The sequence below is a fragment of the Sturnus vulgaris genome, chromosome 9 (genome assembly GCF_052056855.1).
Source record: "Sturnus vulgaris isolate bStuVul1 chromosome 9, bStuVul1.hap1, whole genome shotgun sequence".
Lineage (NCBI taxonomy): Eukaryota > Metazoa > Chordata > Aves > Passeriformes > Sturnidae > Sturnus > Sturnus vulgaris.
The window spans coordinates 31,094,791-31,107,658 of NC_142251.1; the positions used below are offsets into that span (position 1 = coordinate 31,094,791).

General features: G+C 36.9%; 1 protein-coding gene across 3 annotated transcripts in view; it reads right to left on the reverse strand.

The window, feature by feature from the left end:
* The window catches only part of RABGAP1L (RAB GTPase activating protein 1 like), a 245,443-nt gene that overhangs the window by 152,050 nt on the left and 80,525 nt on the right, over positions 1-12,868 (reverse strand). The gene's annotated exons all lie outside the window — the stretch shown is intronic.

Consider the following 12,868-nt stretch of genomic DNA (forward strand, 5'->3'; position numbering starts at 1 on the left):
AGAAAATGCAGCCTCATCAGAAGCAGAAGTTTTCACACTTTAAGGAGGAAAATTTCCAAACTCTGGAAATCAGCCTGTCTGGTTATCCTGAGAAACGCACTGACAGCTTTCCTGAGAAAGCCCTTGCTAAGCTTTCAGTTTCACAGAATTATAGAATTAATTAGGTTGGAAAAGACCTCCAAGATCATTGAGTACAACCTATGACCCATCCCCACTTTGTCAACCAGACTAGAGCACTGAGAGCCACGTTCAGTTACTCCTTGAACAGCTCCAGGGATGGAGTTGTTCCATCACCTCCCTGAGCATCCCCTTCCAATGTCTGAGCACTGTATCCATGAAGAAATTCCTTTTGATGTCCAACCTGAACCTTTCCTGGCTCAGCTTGAGGCTGTCCCTTCTTGTCCTGCTCCCTACAAGCTAGGAAAATAACAGGAGCAATTCTAGCAAAGCCCTTCTTCACACAGTCCCATCAAAGCTTGGAATTATGTGATTGTTGGGGACAATATTAAGAAATGGAGTTCTAAAACTTAATTTTTAAAAAATGTATTATTCATCTCAACGAAGTTACATACCTGGCCCACTAATGACATTGATTCATTCCTTAGCCAAGAGATGCTGCTGATCACTCTGGTGCTGTCTCGCCCCATACCAAGAACTCCCAGGGACTGAGCAAACAAGGTATTCCCAAGCACTGTTTTTCAGCGGATGCTTTCCTAACCCTGTTTTATGGCTTTTATGGCTCAAATCAAGACAGCACATACAAATGTAAGAGTACCAACTTCTAAGAAAAATTTTATTTATAACAGAATTGTTTTGCTATGTAAACAGTGGAAATGGAAAAAGAACAGAGTGAAAGAATGGATATTTTCTGCTTCTTGTCATTAACAATAAGTTAAAAAGAAATCTCTCCTGGATGATGGAAAGAGATAGGAGGAAAATTGCTGTCTGTTCTAACAGAGCAGAACTGTGATTTATTCTCACCCACTTGCTACCTCCTATTTTATTTCTAATAGATGAAGGGTAGTTTAAGTTACCTACCCTAACATTGATCACGGACATTGGACAAAGTGGGAGTGCTGAGTTTAGGAGCACAGCCAACTTAAAAAATAAGTGTAATAGCAACACAGCCCAGCAAGACCAAGCTCTCCATTAGGGTGCAGTGGGTGCCACCACTGCGCAAGCAATGGCAAACACAGGCTTCAGCATTTGTTTCATTTGATTTAATTTACCCCCATATTGTTCAACCTTTCACCCATGCTTTTGATTCTGCTAAAATCTTTCTTTTAGAGAAAAACTCTGAGTCTTGGAAATAGTTTTTGTTGATCAAAATCCTTCTTGATTTGCAACTGCTTTGTATTAATTGTTCATGCCATGGAGATCTGCAGTTCCCAATTTAAACTAAAAAGCAGAAAATGTGCTCTTTGACACCTTGTTATTAGGAGGAACCACCTAAACACACCTTTGAAAAGAATTCAAACTTCCATTAGTTTCAGTCCCCTCTTACAGCAGCTCTTCCTCACTTCCACTCATTCTGCTTCCACCCACAATGCTGTCAGGAAATCATGGAGCACTGCTTGCTAGAAAAGCCTGAAAAAACCTGGCTGCAACTACATGGAAAAGGGGGAATCAGAAAAAGAGAAGAATTACAAAATATACAGAATTAAATATATATATATATAAATGAATTAAAAATAGGACGAATGAAAACAGCCCATTACATTAAACTGATAATAGTATCCCTGTCAGTAATATAACCATCAGTTCCAGGGAGACAACATAACAATCAGAAAGTGGATCTAGGTTAAATAACTGCAGTTCCTCTCTTGGCTAAAAAAAACAATCCTCACATACTATATGAGTTAGAAGAAAATAATAATATTTCAGATCCCAGTAAGTTTAAAGACTATCTGTGAAGGTTATTTTCTTTTTTTAGTAAGAAATTCACAGTTCTTGAGTTACCTGTACAGGATTTGGGGTTGCTCAGTAATCCTGAAAAATCAGGCCAGGTCTATTTAGGAGCTTCAAGTTAGTGTTTGGGAATTTTCCTTTAAATCCCCAAATACCCAACTGTTGTTCTATCTCTGCTACACCTCAAAAAAGATCACAATACCCAAAGCGCTAAAAGCCATGAGATACAATTTTTGCCTCCAAAAGTCCTAGCTATTCTTGATTATTTATTGCCAATCTAACAGCCATTTGAGAATGACCTTTAAATTTCAAGATCTTTCTCTGTTAATATCTACCTTATAATACTGAGGTTTGGAGAAGGAGAAGTGAGGTTACTGATGTGCCAGGAATACAGAAACTCTGAGAGAAAAACAAGAAGTGCAAAATTGGCTAGAACCTATCTGGATCAGCTATTGGTCATACCTTAATAAATGGTGGGTAGGTGGGTTTATCTTACATATATTACAGGATGGAGAATTTATTCCTGAAATATTAAAAAATATTAGTTGAAGTTTAAACAATATAAAGAGAATATAAGCTTAGAAACTGTGAAGATGCCAGAACAGATCAAATTTGGATCATCAGGTATTTTCTTCAAGATAAAAATAATGATACACAACCAGGAGAAAAAGTGGTTGTTTGAAACCACCAAACAACTAGTGGTTGGGTTTTTTTGCTATGAAATTTTTAGTAATAAAATTTAGGAATTAAAAAAGCAACAAGCTTTTCTAAGTAATCTTCCCCTTCATAGGTCTAAATAAATTATTTTCATAGGAAAAAAAAGAAAATTACAGAAATCAAACCTAGTAAAGGTGAATATAACTAAGTTGCTTCTCTTTTCTTTCACCCTGTGCCCTACTGAGAGAAATAAATTAGCTAATCAGAAGTGTAAAAAACAATTGCTTCAGAAGCCAATATTTGATCATACAATGAAATACCCTCACAAATAAGGTGAAGTTTTTAGGCAAAATATTCTGATCACACTTCAAACATACACCTTTCCACAGCTTCCCACCCTGACTGAGGGTAATTAATGCTTTGCAGTATCACTCTCATTAAAAACCATTTTGTCATTGATGGGGTCAGTGCTGGTGAAAGGATTGCCCTGGTTGTGCTTTGTTCTGTTTGCTTCAAGGTTTCAGTAACACCAACTGGATGAGCTCCAATCCCAATCTGGAGTTCATTCCAGGCTCCCAGATGGGATCTCTGCATGTGATAGGCTGAGGAAGAAGGACATTCTCCTTCATCCTAGCTCAGAATGGATTTGTCCCTTTTCCTATATACAGATTACCTCTTGTGAGTTACCTAACTAATAATGAGTGTGAACATTGCCCAATTTTACAGCTTTTCAATACATATTTGAACAATACTTTTTGCTCTAAAAACAAGAGATCAAACCAAAACCAAAAAGAAAGAAAGTACCCTTTCTATTAGTGTTGAAAGCAAGTTTTCAGTTACGCAGGTTTATCAAAACTACTCAACTGTTAGGAGAAGTAAAGAACTGGGTCTACAATCAATGTTAGTGACATTTTTCTAAATGTTACAACTAAAATAATTATAAATATTATCACCATGTATTTTTATTAGGGTTCAGAGCAAAGATTTTGCTACCAATTTTCCAAACCAGGCCTAAAAAATGAAAGTTACCAAACCAGGATACAATTCCATGGTACAAAATATTGAATTCCCATTCTAAATCTGACTGTGAATTCTACAAACTCCAAGAAGAATGGAATCTAAATATAACACAATATATGCTAATATTGCCCTAATTTTGGAAGGAAACGATTAGTAAGAAAGCAGGTCAACTCAAACACTGCCAGAGATGCTGCTGCAAAGAACCATAAGAAATGAAGAGACTGAATCAAGATAAATCATTCTGTCCAGTTCTAACAGCAAAAGCCACAACCTGAACTTGATTTAAACGCATGAAGTTATTTTGTTGTGGACAATTAAGGCAGAAGAATAATAAACTGAAGTGTGGCTAACAACCTCCTGTTATGCACAAAGTTCTCACAGGATGAAAAAAGGCTTCTTGCAGCAGCAGCCAAGGAAGCAAATATCTAAGAAAAGTTCTACACACCATAAAACAGTTACAGAACAGTTTTCTGCTTTTAAGATTATAGTCTCATATAAATAGAAGGTTTTCCATGAAAAGTCCCACACATACTCCCTATAGCAGTTGAGATTCCAACTCTAATTCTGAATTTTCAAATAGCCCATCAGACAAACTGGATAGTAGCAGATGAAAGCAACAAAATTTTTCATCTAGAAATGGAATGGTTTCATGCCTTTTGTATTCATATGGCCATATTTCACTTCAAGGAAAAATGAAAATATCCTGTTAAATTTTAAAAACTCAAAGCAATGCAATAGGGGGAAAGAGAAGACAAAGAAACTAAGATAAAATTTAGCCAAACTCTTTGGAGATACAAAGCAGAGATACGAAGTTTTTAAAAGTAAAGCTCAAGTATATTATTTGAGCTGTTCTGTGTTTACCACAACAATCTATATTTAAAGAGTTTATTTTTACAAGTGTGAAATACTATAGCATAATATTCCTAGAACTAGTGTTTTTACACACATGAAAATATAAAGCTGTTTTCAAATCCTGCCTGTCAATTTGCTTATTGCAAAAATAGACAGAAAATGTGAATTGCAATGTAGCACACCAGAGCTAAGTGCTCTCTCCCTTTCCTCTTTTACGGTCTATGATTTTTTTAGCAGTATTTTTTACCAGAGATGAGAAATGGGATTTTTGGTATATATGTTAACATATTGTCTCCAGCTGAATACACAAACACAGATGCACATTTGTTTCATTAGCAACGCTCCTGCTTCACTCCAGGGTTTACTGGGAAGGAGATCTAGTGACTCCTGGGTGTAGCTGCAGAAAAATCAGGAGTTTGGGGCTTGCCATATCACTGTTAGGCCGAATATACAAATCTGAGTCGAACTTCCTTAAAGTTCCAAGGTTTCCCTAAGGGAATGGGAATTTTCTTGCAGCAGAAATGATGGGTGAATATAACTAAGTTATATTCACCTGTACTATGCTTGATTTCTCTAAAAATGTACGTAACTAACAACACTAACACGCAATCATAATTAAAAGCTGCAGAAATGCTTTTGGATAAAAATATTGCCATGTTTTGATTATTTTTAGACTGCAAACACTGTTAGGAGACATATTAGAAATGCCTGACAGTGCTCACATCTTCCTTTTTCAGTATTTTAAATTGGCAATGACAACAATACTTACAGTATAGTAACAGGGCGAAAAAAAATCCTATAGTATAATCCAAATATCTACCTGAAACTTCAAAATTTTCTGTACAAGCACTTTTCTTTTCAAATAATAATTACTCTATAAGAAAAAACCAAAAATACTCATGGTCTTGCTGGCTTCTTCAAGCATGATGAGAAATTGTACTCTATGAAAATGAAAAAGACAAACTCGGTCATCAAAATAACTTAAACACTAACATCTAAAACTGCAATTCTGCCTGACATTTTTCCATCTTTTCCACAACATCAAAAAGAGAAAGATGATTCAAGCCAGTCTGAATGTGCAGGAGTACATGGAGCGGAAAAAAACTAGAGGACAGAGAATCCACTTCATGATTTAGGCACTCAAATCTAGCAAAGGACAGACCAAGAATGCACCTTAAAAAAAAATCACATTTTATTCACAGAACATAACTATCAATACTGGCTTTAAAAGCAATTGAGAAAATGTTATTAGGGGTGAACTATCTTAACTGATGCAATTTTAAAATGAAAGAGTAGGATGGAACAGCCTTCCTCTCTAAAAAAGATATATAGTTTTGGAGAACTGCTGACAGGCAGAGCTGTTTCCAGTTCTATAAATACATCAGTGATAGTTATTTCCAGATCTAGTTTGAGTGCTGGTTTATTTCTCAATAGGTAACACATCACTTCAGAAAACAGGTAACTTTCTGCTGATTAGGAGTGGACCAATGTTGTTGGACTGGATCCTCATCACAGCTCATTAGGGTACTTGCCTTGACTTTGCTGTTCTTCATTATTAATTTTGGGGACTGCAGAAATACTTGAGAAAATACCAGTTAGTTGCTGGGAACCGCAAACTATGTGTCATCAGCTACAACAGGCTCTCAGGGCAAAGAGATTTTATCAAGGATTTTTTATTCCTTTTTGAATACACTATGGCAGACCTTGCCCTTTCTTTTATCCTATAGGTTTGATACAACAAGTTTTCCAATGGCATGATGAAGGGGAGGACTTGTTGGACTTCTGCTGAACCAACTGCAATTTGATTGGGGTACTCAACTTACCCTCGTGGAGAGTCAGCACCCCTGCTTTTGCAGTATCCCTTTGGCTTCTATAAAATCCTGTATTTTCATAGGGCTAAAAAGCCCTTTCTGCTATGACTGCCTATATAATAGCTTGGCTCCAATCTACTATAATTTTTTTTTTAAAGCAAAAGCATATCCCTAAATACTTGATCTCAGAACTAGCAATACAGTCCCCTTCACAACTGCTTTGTTGGTGGTTTTCCAGAAGGTATTTTGCTTCCATAGCAAAAAAAGATGGAGACAGTTGATGATACTGATACTTCCCCCACTGCCACCTTACACACACATACAAAGACACACTCCTCCCTAAACTCTCAGAATTTTTAACCCATTTCAGTTTTTATCATCCAGAGTCTTTAGTTAATGCATCCCATGATTCACTATACATACAGTTTGTTTTCATAGTGCTACCTTTTTTGTTGTTGTTGTTGTTTTTCTAGAATAGAAATAGTGGGTAATTATATCCAGTTGTCCCCCACGACAATCCCAACCTCACAGATTTCTCAAACTCCCCTGTAACTTAAGCCTCTTTTCTAAGTTGGAAAATCCTAGAGAAAAGGAGCTCCTTTGCCATTCTTCAGAATTCCTTCCAGCTGTGCTACCATGGACTAGTTACAGGTGGGATTCAAGGTCTAGGCACATCATGGTGATGGTAGAGATGTAATCTCATTATTATTTTTGTAATTACTAATATCTCAACACTTTTTGGTAAGCCATGGCTCCTTAAACTACCATCTCTATCAGGTGACACACAGAACACCAAAATTCTGTGACAGAAAGCAGATTCAATTCATTTTATTCTTGTATGAAAAGCAAGACCTGCTTTTCTTCAGAATTAATATTTACATTTCATCTCTTGAATTTCATCTGCCCCTGGAAATCCAAATCTTTCCCAAACCAAATTATCAGCAGGTATTCCCCATATACAACACATTTCAAATGTCTTTATAGCAATGTAAAGAATTTTCATCTTGATATAATTTATTTTTAAACAAAATCAATACCATTATTGCAAGAGCACTTTGTTGTGATTTTTATTTTCAAATTACAGACATTACTAATGCAACAAATTTCATAAAATACGATGATCACTTAAGTCAAATCATATCAATGACCAACCATCACAGACACACACTTTTCCCAAAAAAGGAAGGGGAAGTGAGGAAAGAACTTCAAGCAGCATTTAAGCAGTAAACTTCCTGTTCCACCATCAGAACCAGAGGAAATACAGCAGACAGATAAATTATCTCCATAAACCCCATCCAAAATATTGATTCATGATTAAAATAGAGTTTCTTTAGTTAGCAACATTTAGAAAGAAAATCAGAGGCAAATGTTTCAGCCCAACAGAGGATGTTAGAGAACGTATCTGTCACTGATGCTCTTGCCAAGACACCTGAAATCTGGTAAACAAGGTACAGCAATACTTCTTTCAGATACAATAACGTGTAGCCTGAGTACATTTCAGATGAGACCTGGATGCAGGTCTCATCAAGGACATGACCTTTCCAATACTCAAAAAAAGTTTTTACATGAGTCAAGTGAAGAACACTGCTACAAAACAGCAAAACTGGATTGAAAACGCAAATTTAAAATTTAACTTCAAAAACCCAAAGCCCAGAAATCAAGTAAAGCACAGCCAGAAAATAAAAATAATGAATTGTTTAGGAGCTCCCAAAATAAGAGACTACAGAAAATATGTGAGTCCTGAGTTGAAAAATCAAAAATCTTGAATGTAATTTCATTATGACAGCATGTAGTTCTGCTTACATGTGTTAGATTTCTTTCTTTTCTGTAAGGCATCTTCATAAGCCAACATGAGATAATTGCCTGGACAATATAAAATACCTAGTATTACAGAGAAAGTAGTTTTGGATAAACATCTGTGTTTGCTGTCTTGGCTTTGGTAATTCAGCATGCACTTAGAACTTAACAAACTTGAGCCACAAAGTGGTCCCCAATTTTCAGAATTTCTGCATTCTGAAGTGCAGAAAAAGCTGCCACTGAAACCTTGCCATTATATAACTTCATTTATATTTACAATCCTTATGTACATACAGTTGCATTAAAACTCCCTATAAAAATTGCAGTGCCTGAAAATCTACCTGATTATAATAAAATTCTCATACAAAGATCCTTTTGGCATGTTGAGGGCACAGATAAAAACTGGACTACTCTGTTCTTGACCTAATAACAATTCGTTACTCACAGCATATAGATCTCTCTTTTTTTAATTACAACAAATTTCCTTACCATTAAAAACCCTGATAACCATAGCTCTGAAAAATTCTTGCTGAGGTACTTTAAGGCATTATTGCCTTCAGCTGTTTCTCACCCCATCTGTAGAGGATTAATTTCATGAGTAAGAGTTTCAGCAGAGGACAGGCACATGCTTAAGCCCTACACATCATGCTTAAGCCCTACACATCAGTACCCAAAAAGGTGTTTGTGCATAGCTGTCAATGACCCCAAACAACTAAGATATGAGGAGGTTCCGGAGGTTTCCCTAAGGCAGAACAAATCTATTCTATCACAGAAAACATCCACAAGAAGGACTTTTCCATAGTACTTGCACAAGCATAAACAACACTGGAGAGATGATACAAGGACTGGAAACCTCACTTGGGACAGGTGTTTGAAGATGTTCCTGCCAAAAGTGTATGAAATTTGAAGTAGTACATGTTTTCACAAGTAATTTGGGACCCTCTGTTATACTTGCCCAAACCACTACCCTGTCCCTCATTTAAATATCTCATAAAATGGACTTTTTCCATGATGAGAAGAATTTGGGCTTATTGAAATAATACAGAGAAGGAGGGAAAAAGAAGACATTTCATTTAAAGGAAACAAACAACAATGCTGTCAAGTTGCAGAAGTGCCCTCAGACGATGACACTGACATCTCTGAGCTTCCCCTTCTCAAAACCTTGGTGTTTATCTCTTTTTCTAACACTGCCAGCTGTAAATTTTAGACTGTGAGCTTTGAGGCAGGGATGAACATCACATAGGAAAAAAGAAACTCTTTTCCCTGGTAATCATTGCACTTAGAAAAGTTTCATTTTGCTCCCAGTCATTTTCTTTTTGTCTAGACAGAGTCAGGCACTGGTTAAAATGAAACCCTGCAGCCCTGCTGTCACAGTCTGCTTCAGAGGGTTACAGTCTGGCAACAGTGTAAAACTGGGATAAAGTCCCAAAGATTTTACTGCCTGAAATTACTTTTCCTAGCCACCCATCAGAGCAGCTGAAAGCCCTAAGGTTTCTTTATATTCATCCTACCTTTCACAGTACTTGCCCAAAGGAGGAGCCTAAAGAAATTATGGATATAAAAGGGGTTTTCACTATTTTCTCATGGCTGTGTTGGGGCATGGAGCCATTAACAGCTTCTTCTCCATTCACATCCCACTCCTTTAGCACTTACAGCTCATGGAGCTCAGAGGATTGTCCTAATATCAGATGGGGAAAGGAATAATTTCTTTACAGAATGACTAGAAAAATCTGTGTGTAGGAAGCTCCTCTTAAATACCCTTCTACACCACTTTCATCCCATCAACAATAATGGCATAGGCTTTGGTTAAAAATGATGAGATCCATGTATAAATTCAGTGCATACTTAGAAAAAATTATATATGTCTATGTAAAATGGTGGGGGGGAGAGGCATCAGGTTTACTTGAACTCCATTTTGATTTAGCAAAAAATATGCAATCTTTGGAAAGTGCTATCTTTAAGCAATGTTCCAGGTAATGGTGCAAATGACTGGAAAAAAACTATCTCAGTGGTGCTGCCATTTCTGGAAAGGTCTGCAAACTAACTGGCACCTGGTTAACACAGCAGTGTTTGGTTTGGCCACTCAAATGACATACATGAAAATTTTCAGTGAAAAAAAACTTAACAAAATCAATCAAATTCAGTTCTTCAGTAGAAAGATGCACCATTCTGCTCATAAGAAAAAGAGCCAGAGGAAACAGGGAGCAGGGATGAAGTCAAAGCTTAAAACCTCTCCTTTTGGTGACAGGGACAATAAAACTGAAAGTTCTGCAGATCAGCTGGCCCTGGTGGATGACTGGGGAGGCCACTGCCACCTTCAGGGACACTCCTCCCCCACAGCAACACCAGCCTGCTGAACCTATGGCACACTCAGCTCCAGGACCGTGGTGCTGCCCAGAGTGCTGCAACTGAGCTGGAAAGCTGCTAAAGGGACACTCCCACCCTGGGAACTGGGCTTAGGGTCAGAGATACAGATCCCCAGCATTCCTACACCAACTTTAAAAAATAAAGAACCTGTACATTTATGTGCTTAGCCACAACAATAATATGGAAAGATAAAACAGCTCCACATTGAAATGAAGTAGCTATTGAAATAACTCATCATTAAATCTCGATTTCTAATATCAACTGCTAAGTTAATTTACCCATAAAAGGACATTTTACTGGTTTTGCTGAGTGTAAAAACTAAATGTACTCAAGGATATTTCATTGTCAAATAATGAATGAAAATTAGTCATAAAACCAATAAAACCACTATTTTTAAAAGGTCTTACTAAGCTACCTGTGAAAGGCAGCTCAATAAAGCAACTTTTCCCAACTTCTCAACAGAGGAAGAACAAAGACTGCACAAAAATAAAACTTGCACAGTACCTCATGCTTTACCAAGTACAATTACAAAATGGATTCTTAAGCAGAAACAGGGAAAGAATATCTTACTCTAAGACAGTAAGTAAACCTTAAAAGATAGCAATGTGTTTTTCATCACTACAATTCCCTTTCCTGTTAAAGAATAGTATTTTAAGAAGAAATTTACTTAGCCAGAAAATAAGGAAGCACATAGAATATTTGGCGAAGAAAAAAATATTTTTCTCATAGTTCTTTTACTGCCATTACAGTTTTTTTGACTTTTCCTTAGGCTGCAGACATGAGGATCCAAAAATAGTAAGGCAATCGACCTTGACATTGCCCCTGGTATGCTGCAAGCATAAATATCCTAGAGAAATGCAACAGTACAACATGATCTACCTGCATAAAGGAGTTTTTTGTGTGTATATATATATATATATATATATATATTTGTTTTGCTTATCTATCAGGCATATGGCTTCATTTTTTCGTTTAGTATTTTACATCTGTTTCCTCTTTATTACCTATATTATCAATAATGATGTTTATCGCATCAACTTCTTTAGTCAGTTTCTGGTCTCCTATTTACTAAGTATTTCTTAAACCATAAACATCTTCAGACACATGAAGGTAGGAGCCAGCTTTAAAATATCATTGTTTAACCAGGTTTTCATACAACAACATGCAACTTTATATAATGACAGAACGAAAATCAGAAGTGACAGATTGGGTGACTGGAATTTCTGTGACTTTTTAAATCCATTAAAATGCTCAGCTTTCTAATTCTGGAAGAGAATTTAGCACCAGCTGGAATCCTCAAACAGCATTAGTAAACAGTAACAAAACGTCCCTCAAATAAAAAATTTTAATCAGGAGTTTAGAAAACACTTCCATAAAATGAAACGCACATACTACATTTAAAGATTCATGTGACTGACCAGGTCAAATCCTGTCACCTGAGAAACTGAAAGAAGAAAAGCAATACTTAAATCTGCTGAGGGTGTTCATTTTGAAAGATTCCAGGAGACTTACAGAGAATAGGGTGAAATGTGACTACAGCAGCCAAAATTCAGAGTCCAGTAAGCAAATCAGTGTTTCTGCACCAACAACACGAAGCCAGTGTTCAACAAACCAAAAAACTTTAAAGAGGGAGTAAAGAACCTTTGGAACCTACAAGCTGGTTCCAGGGTACTGGATTTCTCTTATATTCTCTCCCTCCAAGAACAGCCTGAGGATCCACACACTAAACATGATGGCAAAGAGGAACATATTGCTAATTGTGTCCTTCAGGAGGAGCAAACTTGGTGCTGCAGCACCTGAGGCCAAGCCCTACTTCTGACCCACCATTTTCAGGAAATTAAGCTTGAAGTTGCTGTACATCAACTGCTCTTGTTGAGGTCACACAAACAGGGTTCAACCAACTGAGCCAAATGAGCTTGCTCAGGTGTTTGACACATCTGGAGTTACAGTACCGCAGTCACAACACATCTGCTACCTACAGCCTGGGTTCAGTAAACATCAATTCAAGTACTGCTAGAACTTTTCTTGAATTCCAGAAGGTTTCATAGAAACTTGTCACCAGAAATATTAATGAAAATCAGGAGCCCTAAGCAGCCAGCCCCAGAGCACAGATATAAAATGACTTTACTGGTAAGAAACCAGCCCTGTAAATTGTGAGAAATAAGATATTCCATTGCTCCTTGTCCAAGTCTTGCCTGCTGAGAGCCTACTAAACAGGAAAAAATGACAAAAGAATGACAAAACTAAATTAATCCAAGTCATGTTTGTAGCAAGAGTTAGGGTTACACCACCATACAGAGCAGCAGTGAGCCAAAAGAGCCTCCAAAAATAAAAATGTATTTGTTAAAAGAAGGCAGCAAATACATTCCTGTAGACATGGAGCATTACAAGATCCATGCAAAGGATAATACTCATTTTTCCCTAATATCTGTGAGAGCCGAATATCAGCAAGTGCT